The sequence below is a fragment of the Aquila chrysaetos genome, chromosome 7 (genome assembly GCF_900496995.4).
Source record: "Aquila chrysaetos chrysaetos chromosome 7, bAquChr1.4, whole genome shotgun sequence".
In the NCBI taxonomy this organism is placed as follows: Eukaryota; Metazoa; Chordata; class Aves; order Accipitriformes; family Accipitridae; genus Aquila; species Aquila chrysaetos.
Window position 1 is genome coordinate 37176861 of NC_044010.1, and position 22445 is coordinate 37199305.

A 22445-nucleotide genomic window follows, 5' to 3' on the forward strand; every position below is an offset into this window, starting at 1 on the left:
GCGCTGGGGGCGGGAGGAGGAGGGAGGGAGGGCTGCGCTCACGGGCGGAGTTGCGTAACGGGGGCTCCGGGCTGGGGGCGTGGACGTCGGTGAGGAAGCGGGCCTCACTAGCGCCTCGCGGGCGGGGGCCGTGCCGCACTGGCGGGGGGGGACGATCCGCGCTCTCCTGGCTTGGGCGCGGGGCGTGGTGCTCTTGGCACGACCGGAAAATAATGGCTTCCCCGAGCGGGGAGCAGGGACTCTGCTGGCTCGGGCTCCGTGCGCCTGGGCCGCGGGAGGGAGGAGTAGAAGAAGCCGCCGCCGCCCGAGGGGGTGGCTGGGATGGCGGGTAACGCCCGCACCAGACGGCGCGACGGCGGCCGAAGCGAGGGCAGCCCCCGCGGCACGGCAGTTGGCTTCACCCGCCCTGGGAAGGGGATGTGCCGGTGTCCGGTCCGCGGCGTTCGCCGCCCGCTCGCAGCGGGGCAGGGACTTTCCTGCGGGCGCACGCCTCAGCCGCGGGGGAGCGGCCGTTGGTCCGCCCGCGCGGGCCGCCGCCCCGCCAACGGACGAGCGCGTGGCGGGGCTCGAGACGTGACGCGCGCGCGCGGGGGGGGGGGGGGGGGGGGCGGCGGGGAAAGGCGGGGCGGCGGAGTGAACACCGCCCCTCTCCGGGAACCAGTGACAGGTGGAGCGGCGCCCGCCGGCGCGAGCCCCGCGGCCGTCACGTGGCGGGGGGGCGGCGCGCGCCACTGCGCTCTCGCGAGGCCGCGGCGGCCCGCAGGCGTGAGGGCGGGGGCGCGGGCCCGGGCCCGGGCGGCGGCGGGGTTGCCGCGTCCCGGCCGGGCGTCGCGTGAAGCGGCTCGGCTGCGGCCCGGGGGTGCGGAGGGGGGGCGGGGGCTGGTTCGTAGGAAGGACCGAAGTCGGGCTTCCGGGAACGTCTCACGCGTGAGTAGATCTCTGAGTTTCCTTGGACGCCGCGGGGAAAGGGGCTTGACGTGCTCTGCTTGCTTCCCCGCCTTTATGAGGCCAGGCCTACCTACAGTCTTTCCCGTGGCTTAAATGTTACCTGGGCGTCGTCAGTTCCTCGACCCTTCCCAGCTTATCAGCTCCATGGTCCCGTTTTCTCTTTACGGTCCCGTTAATTTGCCCATACTGCTAGGAAGCTCTAGGGCTTTCTCAGCGAGGTTTTTGAAATTCACTAGATCTTGCCTCTGCTGTGACGCTTATGAGGAGATCAGCCTTCGGCAGGTGGGTGGTGGCACAGCTCACTGCTCGTACCCATTTTGCTGAAAATGGATCGGCAACGAACTTGTGTAACATCACTGTATCACTTCTCCAATGTCTGGCCAAAGCCCCATGACTGGGCAGGCTGTTTCTCTGCCAGTTGAATTTCTTTCCCTCAGAGAGGAGCCTGTTTTACAACTGCCAGGCGCTCTAAAGCATCAGTGAAGCTATTAACTACCTTTGGGAATTAGATTAATAAGGTCAAAGGCCAAACTGTGCAATGGATGTTCAATCACAATGCTGATGCTTGCTGGTTCTATCCCCTCTTTTTTAATTGCCGCCATCAAATCATGTACTCATGAAATGGAAGCGTGTTTCTGCCTCTGTAGGTGTTACAGCTAACATTTACAAGTCAGTGACGTTTTCCAGATGGATCCTCAAATGTTTTCTGGTCCTGATGGCGTCTATAGCACAGTGCAGAGACACTGGCAGAAGTGTGCGAGGCTTGCGCTGCTTCCCAGCATACTGATTGGAGATCCAGTCAAGACAAATAATGCAAAAGAAGACTCAAATTAGTATGTTCTTGCTCTGCTCAGAAGCAGAATGTTGTCTTGTAGCCATGCTTTCTGATGCAAATGTAGTTAGAACAAAAAAGCACCTGAGTTTACTAAGGTTGCATATCTTTATAAAATAGCCAGCAGCCAGTTGGTTAGAGTATTGCTATAAGAGACAGGCATTTGTGTTTAAAGTACTTTTGAGTTTGGAGTCCAAATAAAAACCAAGTTCCTTGTGGTTCTGGGAATGGGCCGTAGTCTATTAATAGTGAAAACAGAGCTATAATCAAGTATCTATCTTCATCTGTATTTGACATGGCTTCTCAGTTACATATTTTCTCAGCAGTGCTTCCTTGGGTGCGTAATTCAGGACCAAGAACTGTATTGATTGGTAATGTGCCAAAGCTAAGGTATTTCAGCACAGATTATTTCTGAGGATTTTGACTATGAGGTCTTATGTTTCCACTTTGCAGTATCCTGAGTATAAATTAATGGAAAGGATAGTAGACAAAACTATTCCTCGGTACAAGGAAGGTAACTTCTAAGTTACAGAGCAATTCAGGAGACTTCGTAGAAGCATAAGTGAGACTTAGTTCAACTGAAAATACAACAAGAAGCTTCCATGCACCTGAAGTCACAACATGCAAGTTACTCTTCTAGTACTGTCAAAACCACTCTTGGCCCTTGTATCCTGCCTGTATTGCTTGAATTGAATTTCCAGTTTCTTTTTTTTTTTTTTTTTAATTTGAACTACTGTTCGGATGACTCAAGAGGTGCCATAAAGGCCTATGTATTGTTTCAGCTCTTCAAGATGTATCCAACTCCTGAAATCACTACAGAAAAGTTGATATGGAAGAAAGATTCAGCTTCAACACTGGGATTCAAGCTGTCATCTCATTTGATGTCAAGGTAGTTGTGGTATCTCAGGCATCCAGGTTCATTGGCAAATAGGACAAGCCTGAGCGCATATATAGGAACTCAGTCTCAGGAAAATAACTTCATTTAGCATGGGGAAGGCTGACCTGCTGCAGATCTACTTTTTCATTTTACTCTCACATCAATATTACTTTTCACTGCCATCAGCTCCAACAATCAAGTGCTTAGCTTGCCATTGTCAACTAAGGGAGGACCTTTTTAGAGATGGTGGTGATCCTACCGTTTTTTTATGAGCAAGAGTATGGTAGTCTGTCATGAATGTTCACTATAAATCTGTCGACAGGAGGTCCTGACTGGAGGCTTGTTTGCTACAGTAAATGCTGTCTAGCATCAGGAATGCTGCTTCTTGCAGAGCATGAAGCTCCTTGCTGCAAGTCTCCTGAATGACAAACACATGAGGCCTGATCTGCTTTTTCCTATGTCATGAAAAACACATTTAAAAAAAGGTTTTCCAGGTGTGGAGTCAACCTTATGCTTATAATAGCACAGAGGACCTCTAACTATAAGCCAAATCCTTCTGCAGTAGCCCAGGAGAAATGTGACAACAATCTTGGATTTTTGTGATGAGGTATACGTACTGAAAAAAGCAAGATAACCAAAAGAACCCACAGGATGCCATTTTGTGTGTTACAAAATATAAATCTAACACTCGCATTATTGCCACCTTGCCAGATTTTAGTCAAGCTTCCTGGAGTATGTGACTATTGGGCATATAAGGGAAAGCAGCGTAAACTGATACAACCTGACAATAGGTTAGTTGCAGAGAAAGTAGCCACTTTGTTTAACCTTTCATATTTATTAACAGGGGGGTTTTCTGCATCTTTTTTCTTACTGCTCTTTTCTTCATTTACTCCAAGGTAAAAGCAGAAAAGCATAAATTACTAAATTATGTTGTTCTTGAAATTGGGAACAGAAAAAACTGCAGTACTTCATTTTTGCATTTTAGCAGTAGCTCCCATATTGTCCAGGAGTTCATAATAAAATAATCTACAATTTGCATGTTCCCTGTACTACCCTCATTAAAGTTCTGATGAGTGTTGCATTACGTTCTGTGTTATATTTTGACAGTGGATGGTGGTCAAGAAAGTAGGCGAAACTGATCTAAAACTCAAGTTTGTTTGGTTTTTTTTACTCCAAACTGCACACAAAAGTCGAATGCTTTTGCTAGCTATAAGGAAAAACAATACATGTGTAGAAGAATTATTACTGAAGCTAGAAAATGTTGGGAAAAAGAGTCTTTCTGATACTCTATCGCTATGTTGATGAACAAATTGCTCTTCAATCTCAGAAATACCGTACTACCTTTGGGTGGTGAGGGGAGTAAAAGTGAGCTAATCTAGGAAATGTGTTATTATCATGAAGATATTTTTTCTTTATGAAAGTGTCAAAAAACTAGTATTTACTAAATGCTTTAGTTATAGACCTTACTTAGTATCGTTCTGTCTTGCTTGAATCATATAGTCTTTTTTGTCTATTGCCCTCTCTTCCCCTTGGTTAGCTTGATTTTAAAACCTGAATTGTATCTGAAAGGCTTAATGCTTGAATTCATCTGGAATTTAAGTGGTAATTCATAGTCATAAGAAGTACACACAGTTATCAGTTAAGCAGTAATAGCCGTCACTGTGCAGGGTGTCAGCAGAAATCATAAAATTTCCCTTGAGCAACAGAAACTTCAAAGGAATTATTACTTATTTAAAAGTAATAAACAACATGTCAACGATTCAATCTAAACATGGAAAACCATGAATTTGTATACATAATCTTAACTTTATTTTGAGCTGTTTCATAACATTCAGAAATCAGGGGGGTTTTGGATATTCTGTAGATTTGCTGTGTAAGAGAGACTAGTTCTCTGCACGCTAGCATGAACGCACTTACCTGTTTGCTTAAGTTCTACCAGTAGAAGAAGTGGCTGTTAGAAGAGCTATTACTGTATTATATTTTTTGCACTCTATAGATCTCTCATACTATACTAACTGACAATTTCTGCAGAGCTGGAGAAATAAATAAGATGAAAAATTAAGCTTGTCCAGGAAGTGGTTCCTTTACAGTGCTTCTGTTAGTAGATTTTTTTTTTTTAATTTTTTTTTAATCATGCCCATTCTTCCCTCACCCCCGCCAGTTTTGGCTGTGTCCGTTAGTGTGTATTCCAAATGTGGGCATGCTTTCATTTATCTTAATAGTTCCAGAAGGTAAGTAGGTAAGTGTCCGCCCTCCCACTCGGAACTGGATGTGGCAGCTTACGACGTACCACCTTCCAAAGAAGTCACCCGTTTGACAGTTGATGATCATGAACAAGTATCTGCTCTTCAAAAACAGTGCAAAGAAAGTAAGATTTCTTGCCTTCATGACTGTGCAGGAATTTAATACAACTCTTGAGAAGTTGATAATAAAAATACTGTGTTTATATTAACTTGTCTTCAGATTGACAATTGTAGCTCCCCTGTAACTTCATAGAATTTAGCAAATGCTGTCAAGGAGGGGGAAAAAAAAAGGCAGCTTTGTGTTTCTATGGCTAGGTATTTATATATATGTTGACTTAACATAACATGCTAGGCTAATACCTTTGTAGCCTGCTGGTTTTCTGGCTTGTAAGTAAAAACAAGTAAATAACATTTCAAAAACAGCTCTGAAGCAAAGTTAAGGGCTTTTTTTTTTTTGTGTAAACATTTGAAAGGAGCTGTTCATGATGCTCAGCAAACTAGATGAATGGATATCTTGTTTACTTTTGTAAATCCTGGTACAGAATGCAATATTATTCAAGATACGTTTTTATCTGATATTTTTGTTTTTCTCCTAAAGCAGAGGATGTCACATGCTCTTACTGGATTTAATTTAGTGCTTTATAGACAAAAGTTTTCAAGAAGGTATCTGAGAACTATGTATTTTAAAAGCCTTGACTGTTCTGTATGTTGCTTTTTGTTAAAATTCTTGTGGATGTCTAAGACGATAAAATATTTAATAACCAATCTGAAAAGCTATTTTGGTTGTAGTCTCTGAGTCTTTCCTATCCATTTCCTACTACATCTGCCTATGAAACAACTTCTAAAATCCGGTAATTTGCACAAGTAATGGTATATATTAAATCTTGTAATCACATACAGTTGGAAGTTTTAAAGGTACAAATAGCAGAAGGGGATCTGTGACATTGGGTATGTCTTGTCCAGAGTTAAGGCAGCAGCTCGAGAAGCTCCATCGTACGCTTAGTAGACACAGACAATGACAATTCTCCATCCTTGTCTAAACACAGTTGAGGATTCCCTTAGAGCAATTGGTGGGTCAGGGGGCATTTCAAATAAAATAAAACATGATGCTTAAATTTGAAGACTCTTGCTGTAGGGCATGCAACTCTATTTCTTTTCTTATGTTTTAGAATTTTATCAAAATAAGGTGGCATCCCGTCAATTTGATGCATAGGACTCAATGAATAAGGAACAGGGTTGCACCCAAAGCATATAAACTTGTTCATCATGTGCGACTGGAAGATAAAACAAGTCCTATACTAAAACACAAAACTGAAAAATTTTTTTTTTTTTTTTTCATTGCTACTATCAAGAGGTGGTTTCTATTGAGAAGCTGTCTAGTGGTTTGCGCTCCACTGTGTCTTCTGTATGTCAGTGAGAGTTGGGGTCAGGTCTCTAACAGAGCTGGGAACATCAGGAGGGTGTTGAGGAAGGCAAGTAGTTTCTACCATAAGCTTGACATTCACAAAACCAAAAGCTAACCTTGCCTTTAAGTATACATTTTCCCTTGCTTCCCCCACCCATCAGCTGCATTTCACTTGAGAACCTGTGAAACAGGAAATTGCTAGTATAGGAATGGTTTGGAGAACTGCCCATCTTAAAATTTCTCAAGGTATGGTTTGGTTTCTCTTTGAATGTTTGCAGTTGTGTATTTGTTTGTATAAACATACTTGGTACTACTAAAGTCAGTTTGTGAACAGTTCTTCTCTAGTGGTTTTTTGGTTTGGTTTGGTTTTTGTTCTGGGAATGGGTCCTGTGGTGGTTTACTGGTGAGGAGAGTTAAAGGATAGTGTTTCTCTCAAGGGTTATATAGTCTCAAACTGAAAGCCAAGTGAGAGGAAGGAAATTGCCATTGATCTCAATGGGAGAATAGCCTCTTGGGAAAGGGGGCAGCACAGGGCAGCCTCGCTAAGAACGGGCACTATTTTCCAAAGCCTTGATGTATTTAAATTGGTACTTTTTCTGCCAGTAGTGGATACACCAGATTTTACTCTTAAGTTGTGGATTTAAATCTTCATACAACAGAATTGACGTTTGTCCAGTGGCTTCTTGGTATCAGCGAGAAGAAAGTCCCTCTAATACTCTTCCCGCTCAATTTTAAAAAAAAAAAAAAATCCACATCCCCTATTGAATTCACATGCTCACATGTAAACATTCAAGTTTGCCACTTAGAGTCTCAATAGCTGTCTTGATACCATGAAAATATAGGTGTAATTGGCACTATTTTAAAGACATTGAAGTTTTGAAAGTATGTGGTTACATTTCTTCTTCTCAAGGATAGTCTATGTAAAAATGACCAGGGCATAATCTTAAGAGATTTACATTGGTCCTGCTCAGGTTATAGTTGTTCCCTGTACAAAAAGGAGGACAAATGTTTTATTAGAAAACTGAAAATACTATTGTTGCCAATCATGTCATCGGTTCTTTTTTTAATAAGTGATCGGTTTTGCTTTTATTACGTCCCTTCAGTGCAGGCACATTTCTAATGAATAATCCCACCTTGCTGAAGACCTGAACCTGCAAGTTACGGAATACCATCTGAAGAGACTTTTTGCTCAGTACTTGGCTTGCAAAGTTTGAATGCTTATCAGAATTCCTTTATTCGGGAAATTGGGCAAGAAACAGGTTTTCTTGCAAATTCAGTGTTGTTCCTGGTTTCTGTTACATCAGCCCATGCTAAAGAAGACATCCTGCACTGTTTATGCTTCTGTTCTCTCTGAAAACATAATTGAATGCAATATGCATCATTAGTGAAGAACAACTCTTACATATCTCTCTTATGAAGAGAGATCTCTTTTATGAATCAACTGAATTTTTTCAAGTATATTTCTATTCTATATTTCAAGTATATTTCTATTTGATCTCTTTTATGAATCAACTGAATATTTTCAAGTATATTTCAACCCTATTTCTAATAGGGTTATTAATTTTGCAATGTAAATGCTCAGTGTCAGTGGTCTGCAAAAAATGCAGGGAAAATACAAGCAGAATGATGACAATTTCTGTCTCCCCTTTGGAAGGCTTTGGTTTCAAATACTGCCGTGCGGGTGCGTGGTTTGGCAGCATACAAGAAATGGAGATGACGGCAGCAGCTGGAGAGTCAGGAACAAGCAGGTGAGAAGAGGAGAGAGCGAAGTGCACGGGGTGGGTTTGACCGCTGGTTGAATAGAGGCCTTTTCTGTGGCCGAATTCTTGACTAGTCACTTATTTCAACTATTCTTTCTGTTGCTATCATAGTTTCCCACTAGTTGTGTAAAACATGAATATTCTGTTAAAATTGCAAAGTGTCTGGCGAAAAGCAGAAATGATCAGATGGTTTGGTTTTTTGTTTGTTGGTTGGTTGTTTTTTTTTCCCAATCTTAAGTCAAACTGATGACTGTGACAGCACTTCATCAAAAATTACACAGCTGTGTAACCAACATGAAGGTGCCTCAGAACGTGGTGACGTGACATTTATTCTGTAACAGCAACCCCTGACTCTGGAGGTCCCTTCCCAGTCACTGTTGGCAACCATGCGCTGCAGTTTGCCCCAGTCATCCCTCAGCGATACTGGTTTAACTGTTTACAATCCCATACTGGAAACTGAGGCAAAGTCATTGAAGTAACCTCAGTTAAAAAAACCCAAACAAACCAACCAGTGCCCCCCCCCCCCCCAAAAAAAAAAAAAAAACAAAACCCAACCACAACAGCAACAACAAACCCCCTAACTTCCAGAGGGAGGTGAAAGCCACTTCCAGATAACTTTTATGGTAATTATTCACACGCAGTATTTTGTGGCACACTGAAAAATACTTAAGGATAACATCATTTTAATATGAAATTAGATACCAGAACAGATGATACAGTGATTGTATTATTGGGTAGCACACTGAATTCAATTAAAACTTGTCTTGTTAATAAATCTTACATCATTGCTGGCTGCTGCTGTGAAGAATTCTGAGATTCTTTTGTAAAGAGGTCCAACCTGTTCATAACAGTGCCTCCGGAGCTGGCTGACTTACGCACAGCACAGTAAGATGATTGCATCTTGTGAGGTTGACTGGAGATTGCTACCGCAGGAATAAAAACCAAGCTAAAAATTACAAAACCTGGAACCTTTAAAAGCTTATGAGCCATAGAAATGACCTACTACTAACTCCTTACTACCTCTAAGTAATTGTTAATTTGCTTGCCAGTTAGTCAGATTTTAAGTTGGGAGAGTTGGGACAAATTGCTATTGATCTTTATCACGAGCTCTATTTTTGTACTGTTCCTGTACTGATGCAGCAGCTGTTGCTGGGAATCAAAACCCTGATCCACACACAAGGAGGAATAACTCTTTTTTCAAGATAACACTTCTGAATGCTGTGTTACCTGTGTACACATCTCCTTCCTAATGGAGCATGGTCAAAAAGGAGCACAATTCTGCACGGTTGGCAAGGCTGAAAAGGAAACAGCATCTACCAAATGATACGATTGGTAGATTATATAGAAGAATAGCCCACACTCTCCTTTGATTCTAAAGAAAACTCTTACCAGGGTTTTCTCATCTGATTACTGTTCACACACTTCTTTTTTTTCCATGTACTGTGTTTTACAAATCATGTCATTATTTACAGAAACTTTTAGGAAAGAACTTGTGTCTTATAACATATATTAATTCTTAAGTTCAGAAGTATAAAGATTATCTTATTGAGCTAATCACTCCCTCTTAAGCCCAACTTTGAAATGTTTCCATTGCGCTTGTTCAGAAGTGTGAGGATCATAGCAAAGATGTCAATTCAGGAAAGTGTTTAAAGTAACGATAAATAAACAATAAATACCATAACGGTTAAAGATTAAAAATTAAACTTTTAACTACTATCTGCTTGCTTTGCAGCCTTCATACATGGGCTATGATTCCTGCTGTACATTAACATTCGGAAAGTTTTTCACCATGAACATGTAATTGTTTGTATTAGAAGCTTAACTGTTGTATGTGAAATTAGAATCATGCCTATGGGTATTTAAAATGGAAGAATAATACCAGCTAATGACTTCAGTGTAACTAGTAAAATTACATCAGGGAGAGTATTTCAGATTTTGCAGATTGGCCAAGTTCATATTGATGAGAAATACATAAGATTTAGCTGAGTAAAATTTAATGAAACCAAGCATATATTGAGGAAATGAAAGTGTACAGGCTTATTTGTTGCAATGTGTGGAAATTGGTTAACTTTTTATTTGAGAGAGAAATGAAGTTCTGCTTTATGGAAATTTGTGATTATTTTTCCAAAACATTGTTACTTCTTTTGACGTAAGCAGTTATATGGTCTTGCAGATAGGTTTCTTTAGTAAATTAAATTTATCAAACTTGCTTCACAAACAAACATATTTCTTTACCAGGAGTACACAGAGGCATATTCCTTTGCAGAAAGAACTGAGTTGTTTTGAAATACAGAAGGAAACCAGAAGAGTTTCTGTTCAAAGTTCCAAGTATTTTCTAGAAAAATGCTCCATCGCTTTTCTGGCTGTTTTCAACTTTGTAACAGCCTCTTCTGCTCAAAGCTAGCACACACCTACTCTAGAGAATACCCAGCTCATTACGTTGGCTCTAGCGTTGTCAGTAGGCTCTAGCATTCAGGTCCTGGCAAAATTCATGTGCATTCATCATCTAGCTTGCCGTGTGAGCTATGATTTGCATCATAGGTTTTGTTTTGATGATTCCAAGAAGAACAACTGCTGCTCACTTTTATCCTCAATATGTGGTGTAACCGCATCCTCCAATTTCAGCAAAGTTTTGCTTAATCTAAACCGTCGGGTGCTATAAATAACTTTCTGCTGTGAAAAGTATGAGATAGAGCATTTTGGATCTTGATATTAATTACAAAGAACTGAGAGGTTCAAGATGAAAATAGGACCCGTATTTTGGACTTCCTAGTGAAGATATGGAATCTGAAAATATTAGAATAGAATTAGTTAATTAAGTAATTAGTTTCTTTATTTGTTAATTAATATAATTAGTTGGAGAACTTACAGTAAAATACTGGACACTTGAATAGTGTTAAAAAAAGAGAGATGTAGATTCAGATACACCCATGCTTTAATGAACCAGATACAACCTTCAGGCGATCGGTGGATGCATGAGTGCTAAAATAGAATGAGATAAATCTCGTCTTTAAAGTTGGACAGTTTATTCAGAGATTGAATCAAATGAAGAGTGTGTGTGTGTATGTTCTACTAGCATAGAAATAGGATAGTGAATGAACAAAAAGGTTAGCCTAATAATGTTATCCATAGAACATCTGAGGAAGTAGAACAGAACATGTTTTAACCAAACAGCTCACAAAGCAGTCCTCTGATATATCAAAGCTAATTAGGACAGAGTCCAACAATTACAAAATATAATTTAGTTGTAAAGAGATACCCAGCAATGTTTTGTCTTGTCTCTTAAGCAGATCATTAAAGGCTTCCTGTTGTATTTCTTCATGACTTCTTTTCAGGAAAATCTATTACCCTCTCCTCAGGAGGAGATTGAGACCTACCAGAACAATTCATTTGGCCTACTCCCAGCCACCCCGTCTTCTGAGATACAGTCGGGGAATAATAATAGCCTGCATGAATAGTTCTTGCAATAGCAGTCCGCTCTGATTTTTGCCTTTCCTCATTTTCCTCATCATGCTGCACAACATAGGCTCAAAATTTTGATCCAACCAAATCCGTTGCGCGTGTGCAGACAAACTTCTGAATGTGTCAGGGAAGTCATCGCAGCACCAAGTTGAGCCATGAGTTTTGCCACAGCAGCAAGTTTGGGTACTGCTGGCATAGTATAGTCTCAAATTCCTGAGGAAAAGATAGACATTACCTGTAACAGTTAATGTAGGGAGAAGTAGGGCTGGCACCATATGGGAAGTTTCTCAAAGTCTTTCTGTCAACACCATCTTTTGTTTTCATATGATTTTGCATGTGATAGTGGCCTGATAGTCTGGGGCACAATCCTTAAAACAACAGCAACTCCTTTTACAGTTAAAGTCTGGATAGAACAGTCCTTCAGCTGCTTATTGGGGGAGTCTTTCTTTCCTGTACTTATGAGAAATGGGGGGGGGGGGGGGGGGGGGGGGGGATAGAGGTAATTATCTAGCCTGTATCCCAGACTGATGCCTAAAGGTACCACTGTTTATTTTTACACGTTTTTACACATCAGTATTTTAAAAATAACTTTTCAGCTGAACCTATTCTCATGCTCTCAGTTGGCACTTGTTCTTTTGTCCTTTCTTGGCCTTCCTCCACAGCCTTCTAATGGAAATCACTGCACAGTTCTTGTTCTCCACTCAGCCTTTGGATTTCTAACTCAAAATTATCACTCTTTTGGGGGGAAGTGTGTGTGCTCCACAAGTATGTTTTTCTGGGCTTCCTCCTTGTCACACTCTAAAATTGATGCAAAGCATGTCCTGCCATTTTTCTAAGCAGAGGAGGAAATCGTATAATCTCTCCACAACAGATGCTTCATTGCCACTTGACCTGTCTACAGGCCACTGTTATTAAGTCCTATCCGTAGGTAATCTTACTGTTTAATGAAAAGTGTTTTGGTCTAGAAAAGGACAAATAATGTCTATGTGTTTTTCATGTGGGTTTTTGCCCTTGCTTTATTTCAATTTATTCTTGAATAACAAAGCAAGTGAATATAATATTTAAAACTCAGTTCGTTTTCTGAAATCAAGCAAACTTCATCCAGGCTCAAAATCCTGACAGTCAGTTCTAACATTTGCAAGTATACACTGAAGAAAAATATTTTGACATCTAGGCTGTCAGATAATCTGTCAGTAACAGTTAGATCATTCAGGGAGAGAAATGATAACTTCCAGAGTAATTTATTAGGAAAATAAAGACATTTACTGCAGTGAAATACCCTACTGGATGCTAGAAAAGTTACTTAGCATTTTTGCAAGTGAAGTAGTTGGCTTCAGAACATGGGTTATTCTTTTGTGACAGAAAACACAGAAAAAGAAATACTTGCCAGAAATCATCAACAAAGAGTACGTACCTGCAAAGAGCAGCATGTTCACATACGTTTAGGAGGCATTAGGAACCTCACACTGAAGGGTGTAATGCATAGAGAAAAGAGAAGGAGTGCTCAGGATCGTACTCCTTACAAAAGAGGCTCACGGGGCACAAAGGGTTATACACCAAATGCTTTACTTGGAATAGTTTTTAAAAGCTCGAGAAGTTCTTGGCGCTTTGTGCTATGCCTGGAAAAACGGCACTGTCTTTGGGCAGAGGTGTTTCCTGGCATGATGCAACGACTAGCTCTGTAGAGCTTTCACAGCTGTTGGTTTTACATCTCACAATTTTGCTTCACTGACATTTTTCATTTTTCTTTGTCTGTTAAATGTAGTCTTGTTTCTGTAGAGAAATGTCTGAGTGCTATGTGTAATGACAGTAGTAATCATTTCCAAAGTGCTCAGAGGACTAAAGCCCAGGTTTTGTCAGCTTGCATAGTGCTGTTAGATGGTATCAGTCTGAGGCTACATAGTCTGCTTTTAATCTGGCATAATTTGTGTCCCATACTGATTTACACATAAAATTTAAGTAATAGTTGTGGCTTTTTGGAAAGAAAATAAGGGGGTTTTCATGCATTTTATCATGTAATTAACAAATAGTAAATTTGTTACCCTACTTATTGCTATTGTTGGCAATGATGACAACAAAAGCCATGATTTTGCAAGAATAAGCAAGACCAGGTCATATAGGAAGAGTAGCAACTTTAAAGACTATTCAGCACTTAAAGAATGGTGTTTGTAACATAGGCAATCTCAGCTTTGAAGTTCTTCTTAACTGTGCCCCTGTCTAATTAGTCAGCCAAGTCTCATTGGAACTTACCTTTCCTGTGATTGTTAATGCCACTAGCAGTGCTCCATCAAGCTGCTTCTTCCAGAGTCTTTTTTTCAGTGCTTTTCCTGATGCAGGAGGTGTTTTCCCTTCTCAGATAGGCTAAGCCACTAGATTCAGTTGATGAAATTTAGTCTGAGTTTCGTGTGTTCCAAGTCACTTTTTATAAATCACAAAATAAAATGTGGAAGACGTGATCTTAGATTGTTACACCTTACCACATCTACATCAACCTTTTATTCTGTTGTCATTTTTAGTGGAAAGACAACCTAACAAATTATTGTGGAACTTCCTTGTTCTATTATTTTCATTTTTCTTCAGTGAAACTAAAAAATTAAAAACTCTTGCCATATTCATCTTTATTTATCCTCCCTGTTTGTTCTTCTGTATTATTTCTTCTTTTTCTGAAGCAAAACAGAAGAGTAAAGAGAAGTCTGAGGGTGAAAGGAGGAAACGAAAGGGTAAAAGAAAAGCAAAACCAAGGAGAAAATTAAAAAAAGCTTTGATACTTTTTCATGGAAACTTTTAACTTGAAAAAATATCCTATTTAAAGGGTTTACAGTTATTCCATAAGAAATTACAGTAGTTTTGTCTTTTTAAAAAAAATCTCTACCATTTCTAATGTAAATCAGCATAGCTCCACCAAGGTCAATTGAGGACAAGTTCCGGAAACTTTAGCCACTGTATTAGCCCATGCTTAAATATGTTTTAAAATACTTCATCTGAGTTGACAAGCTATGCATATGGTATCTGAGTTACCAGACTGAAGGGCTGTAGCTTTTAGCCTTCAGCCTTCCTCTCTGTCTCCTCACTGTCGTATTTCACTCACAATCTTACGGCATCAAACTTAGATTATCAGCCCTTTCTTGTCAATAAGGCATCCAGGATATTAAAATGTTTTGTATAAAATATAATCATGAGAAATTTGAGCCCATTTCAACTAAAAAAATTTTTTTTTTTCAAAATCATAGCCAATTTTAAAAATAAGCAGTTTAAGCTTTTTGAAATGTATTGTGGATATAGACATGATTTATGTGCAGTCAGGTATTTTTGTGCGTGTTGAAAAAAACCAACAAGTTTCTATCTCACATTTCATAAATCAGATATTTCTGTATGCAAAGCACATGTCAGAAATTAGTATCTAAACAACATGCCAGTTGGCTTCTCCATGTGGCAGCTTGTAAACAAAAATATTTGGGGACTGCACATTTGTGACATGATGACATGTAATGCAATGTACAAACACCAGTTATTTGCAAGTATCCCATTCCCCTACAATGAAAATAAAATGATAAATCATGCTTGCATTGCTGTATCACAGTTCAGCAGGTGGAACTTTCCAAATCCAGGTGGTACCGTTGTTTTTTCCAAATAGGTGTACTGAGAGGTTAAATATTTTATTAGTGACCTATCTTTGCATCAGAGTGATATGTCAAAACTGACGTGGTGTTTTATGCATTTAAGCTGTTTGGAATGGTTTTTTTTCTCGCCGTATTGTGTTCCGATCAGAGACAAATTCTGGTTGTACTGAAATCAGTGAAACATTTTCCACTAACTTCAGTGGGATCGGGAATCAGCTGTCAGAGGACAGGGGGAAGAATACTGCTGCCTACTGAAGCTGATCTAAAACAGTGAAGAAGAGAGAAGTCATGTTCTTGCTTCCACTGATGGCCATATTTCTGGTTGCATCTTCCATGCAGGCCTAGCGATCGCGTGGCTGTGCAGAAAGCAAGATCAGCTTGCCGATCCGCGTGAAGAGTATCACAGGAAGGAAAAAAAATGATTCATCTTGTGATAATTACTAGGGCAAACAGTGTCAGCTGTTGTTCACATAGTACAGATTCCAAGCTGTGAATCAACGTCCATGAGATTTAAATTCAATACGATAAGAACCAAGAACACAAAATGCACTACTGCTAAGGTATTTTATTTCATGAAAACCAAAACAAACAGGCCTAGTCTCGTGGAGAAGACGTAAAGGCACATTATCACATTTTTCCAGATGGAAAAGTCTAAAGAAAGTCATGTTTAAAGCACAAAGGGTTGAGCAGGATATAGGAAGAAAACTAGAATGAACTAAAAGTAGTTGTTACCTGACTGAATGGCTATGCACTGTGGCGCAGAAGCTTTCAAGCAGGGTTGGGGATCGTCAACAGCCCGAACTATATGTTACGTCATAAAGTACAGTACATGAATGTAATTTAAAAACGCCAAGCATTTTTATTATTGCTTTGTCAATGATGTAGATTCTTTTAACATTTTATCCATTTTTTGTTTGTTGACAAGCCTGCAAACATATTAAACATTTATAGGATTCTCTATAAAATTATTTCTTGTTGTTCTTTTGCTACTACATCTAGTAAAATAGTCTTGCACTTCTGTTTATGTGTCTTGTTATTTTTTGCACCACATCCATTTTTGTGAAATAAAGAGATAGCAAATAAGAAAAAAAACAATAAATAAACTGTGCAAAAGGTAAGTTGCTTTCTGGTGTGGTGGCCAGGGGGGAAAAAAGCTAGTTTTATTCCCATAAATCAAAGTAATCATGCAAATATCTGAACCTTATATCCTTAATTTGCTTTCATAGGTTTCACCATCTCACTGTTACTTTCAGCCAGACATAACTAATAATGGTTCTAAATGCCTATAGCTTATTTAATTAAAACAGTGTAAGTTCTTTCTTCTGTCTCAGCTAGGTGATAAAAACCAGACTTTGTAGGGTGAAGGCCAGACTCAGGATTCTGATGTCCCTGAAACTTCATTATTTCAAGAATTTTAATAAGTTCTTTGTTGTTGTCTTCCTATTGTATTAACACATTCTTTGGTGTTTTCTCTTTATAGTAGATGTCCGGAATCCCAAATTATATTTCTGTCTAAGTTGGGGGGGTTTTGTAGTTGAAATGTTCTTTTGCTGCTTTTTTAAGTCTGACTATCTTCCTGCTGTCTTTCTGTGGACTTTTTGTAGTTCAGACTTATTTGTTTAATTGATAAATAGTTTTGCATACGATTTTGTATTCCCAGTTATGCGTCCTTTGCCTAGCTAGTTTTGTAATTATTTCAAAAGAAGAAAACAAACTTGAAAAACTCAGTAAACCTATCCACTTAGTTACATGACTACCAAACAGAGAAGCACAGGGTTAGTCAGTGAGGCGAATGTGGCAAGTAAAATATAACTGGGACTTCAGTGGAACATTTGACAATGTGTCATTCAGTTTTACATGGATTAGTAAAGGTTACCCGGAATGCAAGCACTCTCCTAAACCAAGGATGAGGATAAATGTCTCAGGCTGGAAGGAACGCTGGGGGACATGGAGAACTGTTACATCCTATTTTGTATCTTGAGAAGTCATTCAGAAAAAAGGGAGGAAGCCGATTATTATCAATTAGCATGGATTCTAACATGCAGACACCAGAGAGGAAAGCAATAATGCAAATGCAGGACTGAAAACAACAAATTACGGTACTCTTGGCCAAGTGCGACGTAGTCCTGCTAAGGCAACGTGATCAAGAACAGCACTGTTGCAGGAGAGGGACAAACCTGGATGGCAGACATGCTGAATGAAACCTAGAAGCGGCATCGGGCAAGTACTCACAGCAAAAGACCAATGCAAGCATAGCAAACATACGAGACCAACGTGTATTGCCTTCTTTTCACAAGACTTTTGCGATCACATTTGAAATACTGATTTCAGTTTCATCTCAATAGCAGAAAAATAACTAGGGAATTTACAAAAGAATAGAAAACTGACAGGGAGATTAAAAGTTACGATTTAAACAGCAAGATGTCAAAAAAAAACCCCAAACAGATGAAACTATTACTGATTAGCCTAATTAACAATCCCTCGAGGAGTGGAGTTAGTAAGCTCCCTAAGGTCTGGATCCCAAGGTTTGCGTTATGTGCTTACAGTTTCAGAGATGAAAATTGTGAGCAAAAAAGGGAATATTGACCATGTTTGTTGTGCTTCCTGGTTATCCCATTCCCAAAATTTGCCAGATGCTTCTGTGATCTTCTAAAGCAGGTTTAAATATTCAGGATTGATATACAATTGAAATGCATAAGCTGAGGAAGCCCTACAGCATCAAAAAGGGAACTAGAGTGCAACTCATTAAATAAAATGAAAGAAAATAGATGAAATTTAAAAATGCAAGATTCAGGCTAATTATTAGCAAACATTTAGTTACTGATGTCTACATGGCAGCGTAAATCATTGCTTTGAACATTTAAAACTAGATAGGAAAAGACATGGAAAAATCGGTGATTAATTCTGTATTGGTTGGATGTATCAGGATGACTAATAAAATAGGTTTTTAATATCTAAAATCTGTACTGCATCCATCTGAAACCGCATATGCATGCAAGGCATACCAGAATTTGACCCTATAATTGGTAAAATCCAATGACTTCAATTTGGCAAGACAAGCCCAAAGTATTCTATGAGAATGAAGACTATGAATAAGTAATGTATTTATTTTTAAATAAATGGGAAAGAGTAAATTTTCCGGTATTCCTAAATGCTCATAAATCATTGTGATTTACTGTGTCAGTCTTATTTTTCAGTTCTGCCATCTATTTCAGTTCAAAGGCTGTATATACGGAGAGATTGACTACAAGATTTTCAATCTCTGGAAATCCAAATCTGCCAGAAAAAAATTTCTGCAGGCCAAGCTCACCCCTTCACCTACAGGAAGAATTGGCAGCACTTTTCATTAGGCATTGTCCCAATCAAAACTGCATTCTGTTTATTAATTCAGGGTCTATGGGATATAGCTATACCTTTGTATAAAGACATACATTGAGCGTTCACTGGAAGGAAAGACAATAACAGGGGTCAATAGTAACATTTTACATAGTTTTGATGCTGTGGAGGTGGGTAGCTTAGTTGGAGGTTACCCTGTTGTAAGAAGGGATCAAGATGCGCACAAAACCAGTCATCGGTTAGTATTTCTGCTGACCAAAGTGCTGGGAGTGAATAGGGAGACCGGAGCAGAATTTCAGCTTTATAGTGTGTTTTCTATAAAAAGCTCCCTTTGATGTCTCTCTCAGTTTCATTCTGCTCATTTTTCATATCAAAGCTAAAACTTTCTTTCCCTGCAATTCCTCCATTTCACATCAGTTTGCAGCACAGTGAATTAACTCTTCCAAACCAGGAGTCGATAATGTCTTGCTTCAGGAGGTGCCTAATCACTGTGATGAATTGTCCTAAAAAAATCAGAGACCTTTACAGATGACATTTTCATTTGCAGTAAGTTGAAGATGGGTTTAGCAAACAGCTGCTTTCCACAACAGCCAGGATTAGTCATCTTATTCTTACATCAAGCATAAAGTAGTTATTTTATATGGGGAATTATGACAGAGCCAAATAATTCTGGATTATTGATCTATTTGTCTGCTGGGAGGTTGTGAGTGAAAAATCTTTTGCTCTGTTGTTCTTAATTCAGATGCCATTAGCGTAGAGGTTACTCTAGGATCACTATGAAAGAAATTGATATAATGCCCACACTGCTGCAAAAAATGTTTCTTTTCCAAATAAAAATAAATGGAAGTTAACAGAAAAAAACACGGTGTCTGGTAACTTAGAAACCACGATGTTTTACAGTAGCAAGATCAATCAAAAGCTGCTATAAAACATGGCTTAAGACGTTGTAGAATTGTACTTAATACTTTAGACATAAACAGCCTAACTACAGTGTAATCAGTAATTATTACCCCTGTCTTCTAAAGGATCTGTTTGCACTTATTTTCTTTGACTATCATCATAAAAGATAGACTAGCTCAATTTTATGTGTGGTATAAATATACTTTTTCTGATTTCACAATAATTGCCTGTGGTCGTTTAATTTGTCACTGTGATTGAGATTTTTCCTCATTTACCCTTCCAAAGTCATATTGACTTGATTTAACAGCAGCGTATTGTGTAACTATGAAAATTAGTGCAGGGTATGATGCAGTAAATAGCATTTGCAATAAAAAGTGGAACGTAATTTGCCCTTATTTATACCCCAGTAATCGAGAGCGCTTTGTAGTAATTTCTACAGTATGTTTTTCTATATTTAGAAAAACAACTGTCTATCTTTTATAATAATGAATAAGAAGCTGTAGAAATCTTCCAGCTCAGTGCAGGTCTTTACAGCTTTTTGCCTCTCTCCTGATAGACGTGGTGCCAGTTTGCATAATGGACGAGTCACCTTCCAGCACGCACCTTTCGGGGTTGCCCAGCTGATGCCCTTGGATGCACCTGCCTCCCTGGATCACATCACCCTCCCATTACATCCCCTTTCTTGCTCCTCTACTGTACTTTGCTGCCTGTTTTAATTTTTTTCACCTGAAGAGCAGAAACAATTTAGCTTTCGAATTTTACTACTTTCTTAAAGAATTCGTCACGTCTCTCTTTACGGCTGAGTAGTTCTAAATGTCAATTTGAAAGCAGGCCAGAAGGTGTTTTGGCCTGACCGCAGCGGCCGGCCGGAGGGTCCCGCGCTTGATGTCCCAACCAGCTCTACGCGGCCGTGCTCACGGGGGACCCCGGGGACGGAGCATCGCGCCCGACCGGGCGGTCCTTCACCAGGTAGCCTTCTGCGGGGGCACGCGGAAAGTTTCTTTAAATAAAGTTTGTTCGGTGTAAATTGGAAGCGATTTGTTTTCAAAATCCCCCTTCATTGGTGCGTACGTCTGTATTTAAAACCAGTAAGGGGAAGGTAGGGACTGCTGAGTAATGGTGGCAGCTGGCCAGGAGACCCTTTGCCGAAGGTGGGCGCCCGTGCAGGCCTCCACCCTGGGGAGCTGTGCAAATTTGGGAGCGAGGAGGGGGAGTGGGACTGAATCGGTATCGCCCATCGAAGGGGGAAGAGGCGCACCAGGCTGCTAGACCCAGAAGGGAGGGCAGCTCGCCAGAGAGAGAATCCTAGAGGCCCCTCGAAAAGCGGGTCTTGGGACTTGCGGGTAAAGGAGAGGGTAGAGACTTCTGGGAGACAAAAACGTGAGCCGGTACCATGATTTGTGTTGGAGAAAAGGGCTAGACAAGACCTCGCAGACGTGTGTGTCGTTTTTGTGCGTGTTTGGGGTGTCTTTCTCTAAGTGCTCTGGATATCTCAAATGGTCAAAGAGAGAAGAGAGGACTTGAGAGCCATCTCAGGCTGCTGGAGGAACCTTCTGAGGTCAAATGTTCACACCCTTCAGTTTCTCCACGACAGACCTTTATTTACATAACCACGATGGACAACCTGCAGCCTATTCAAACTCTGCTTACTTCTACCACCTGCTTTGAGCAGACCCCTGCATGGAAACCGCTCATGTGTTTCACCTACGTCCACATGATCCCAAGTGTGAAACGGTGACCCTTGGTCTCCCTCTGAAGTTCAATGATGCGCTTCCATTCCTTATTTCAATATTGCTATTGCTTGAGCAACTTTGGTTGGTTGGCAGTCTAGCACTAGATACAGACCTCAGCGCTGCATAGGAATCTCAGTATGAGTTAAGAATTTAAAGAGATTTTACAAAATACTATTAAAATTCTTTTGATGTCAGCATAAATTAATATGCAGAATTAAAAAAGCATGATACTATATGTTAAACGGTGTTTGTACAAGACTGCCTTTTAGCAAACACAGTTACTCAGAGCAGACTGTGTCGCTCTGGCATGTGTAAGGTACCAAAGGGCTTTTTTACAAACTTTGTTGGAAATAAAAATTCATATCTCATTTTTTCTTTATTCTGTGGAAGTAGCCATTTATTTTGTAAACAGAAAGCGGCTGTTTGCAGCACTAGACATTAAACTAGGAACTCTTTTTAAAAAGATTTATGTTAACTAAGAGCGTTTAATAAGTTCACAATGTGAGTGCTAATGAATGAGCTGATTTTAATATGTATCACATTTCACTGTAGAAACATCCGTATGTTTTGTCTACCCACAGTTTAATTTTATCCTCACTTGACATTCCCAGTAGGCAAGGCCAAAAGTAAACCGGGCTATCCAGTACTACCAATCCAGATAGATCGATAAAAAAGAGAACCCTGGGATAAATCTGAGCCAGCGGAGAGGACAGAGAGATGCCTGAACCCGAAGCAGCGCTCCCCGGCTGGCGAGGGTGAAGCACAGGATCACCGACCCCGCTCCAAAAGTACGACAGAGTGCTCAAGGTGGGCACTTGCTGGAAACAAGCACAGTGAATTTCAGGCTGAGAAAGGGAGACGTGGGAGTAAAAAACAAGGAGGGAGAATGGGGATCAGTTTTTCACCAGATTTTCTGGCCTCTTGGATTTGCCAGTCCTCCTGCTTGCCAACAGGGGAAGTCCCCTGCTCCCTGCTTCTTTATGCTCATTCCCAGCCTGGCTTTGTGTGGGGAGGCAGCGACATTGTTCATTGAGGGACAAATTTGAATTCTTTGATCTTAATAGCCTAGCTTCACAATTGCCGGGTAATTAAAAACAGACAAACGTGCATGCACACGTTAAAATACAGCACTGTACTTATAAGTGTCATTGCGCTGTGATTAATTCCTCACATTTCATTGCAAACTGATAAAAATCCATTACAGGGCAATGAATGGATCCTGCTAGGAGCAGGCCCATATCTCCTCTGTTCTGCATAATCTGTAGCCACATACAACTTTGCAAAGCATGGGCAAACGCTAACAGGACGATTTGGCAGTATTTCATATCT

At 40.2% G+C, this 22445-nt stretch overlaps 1 long non-coding RNA gene across 1 annotated transcript; it reads left to right on the plus strand.

The window, feature by feature from the left end:
- The first annotated feature begins 839 nt into the window (after nt 1–839).
- LOC115343913 lies at nt 840–16161 on the plus strand. Its single transcript, XR_003924332.2, has 2 exons — nt 840–3448; nt 15487–16161. It is a non-coding gene; the product is annotated as an uncharacterized LOC115343913 (long non-coding RNA).
- Nucleotides 16162–22445: the final 6284 nt, after the last annotated feature.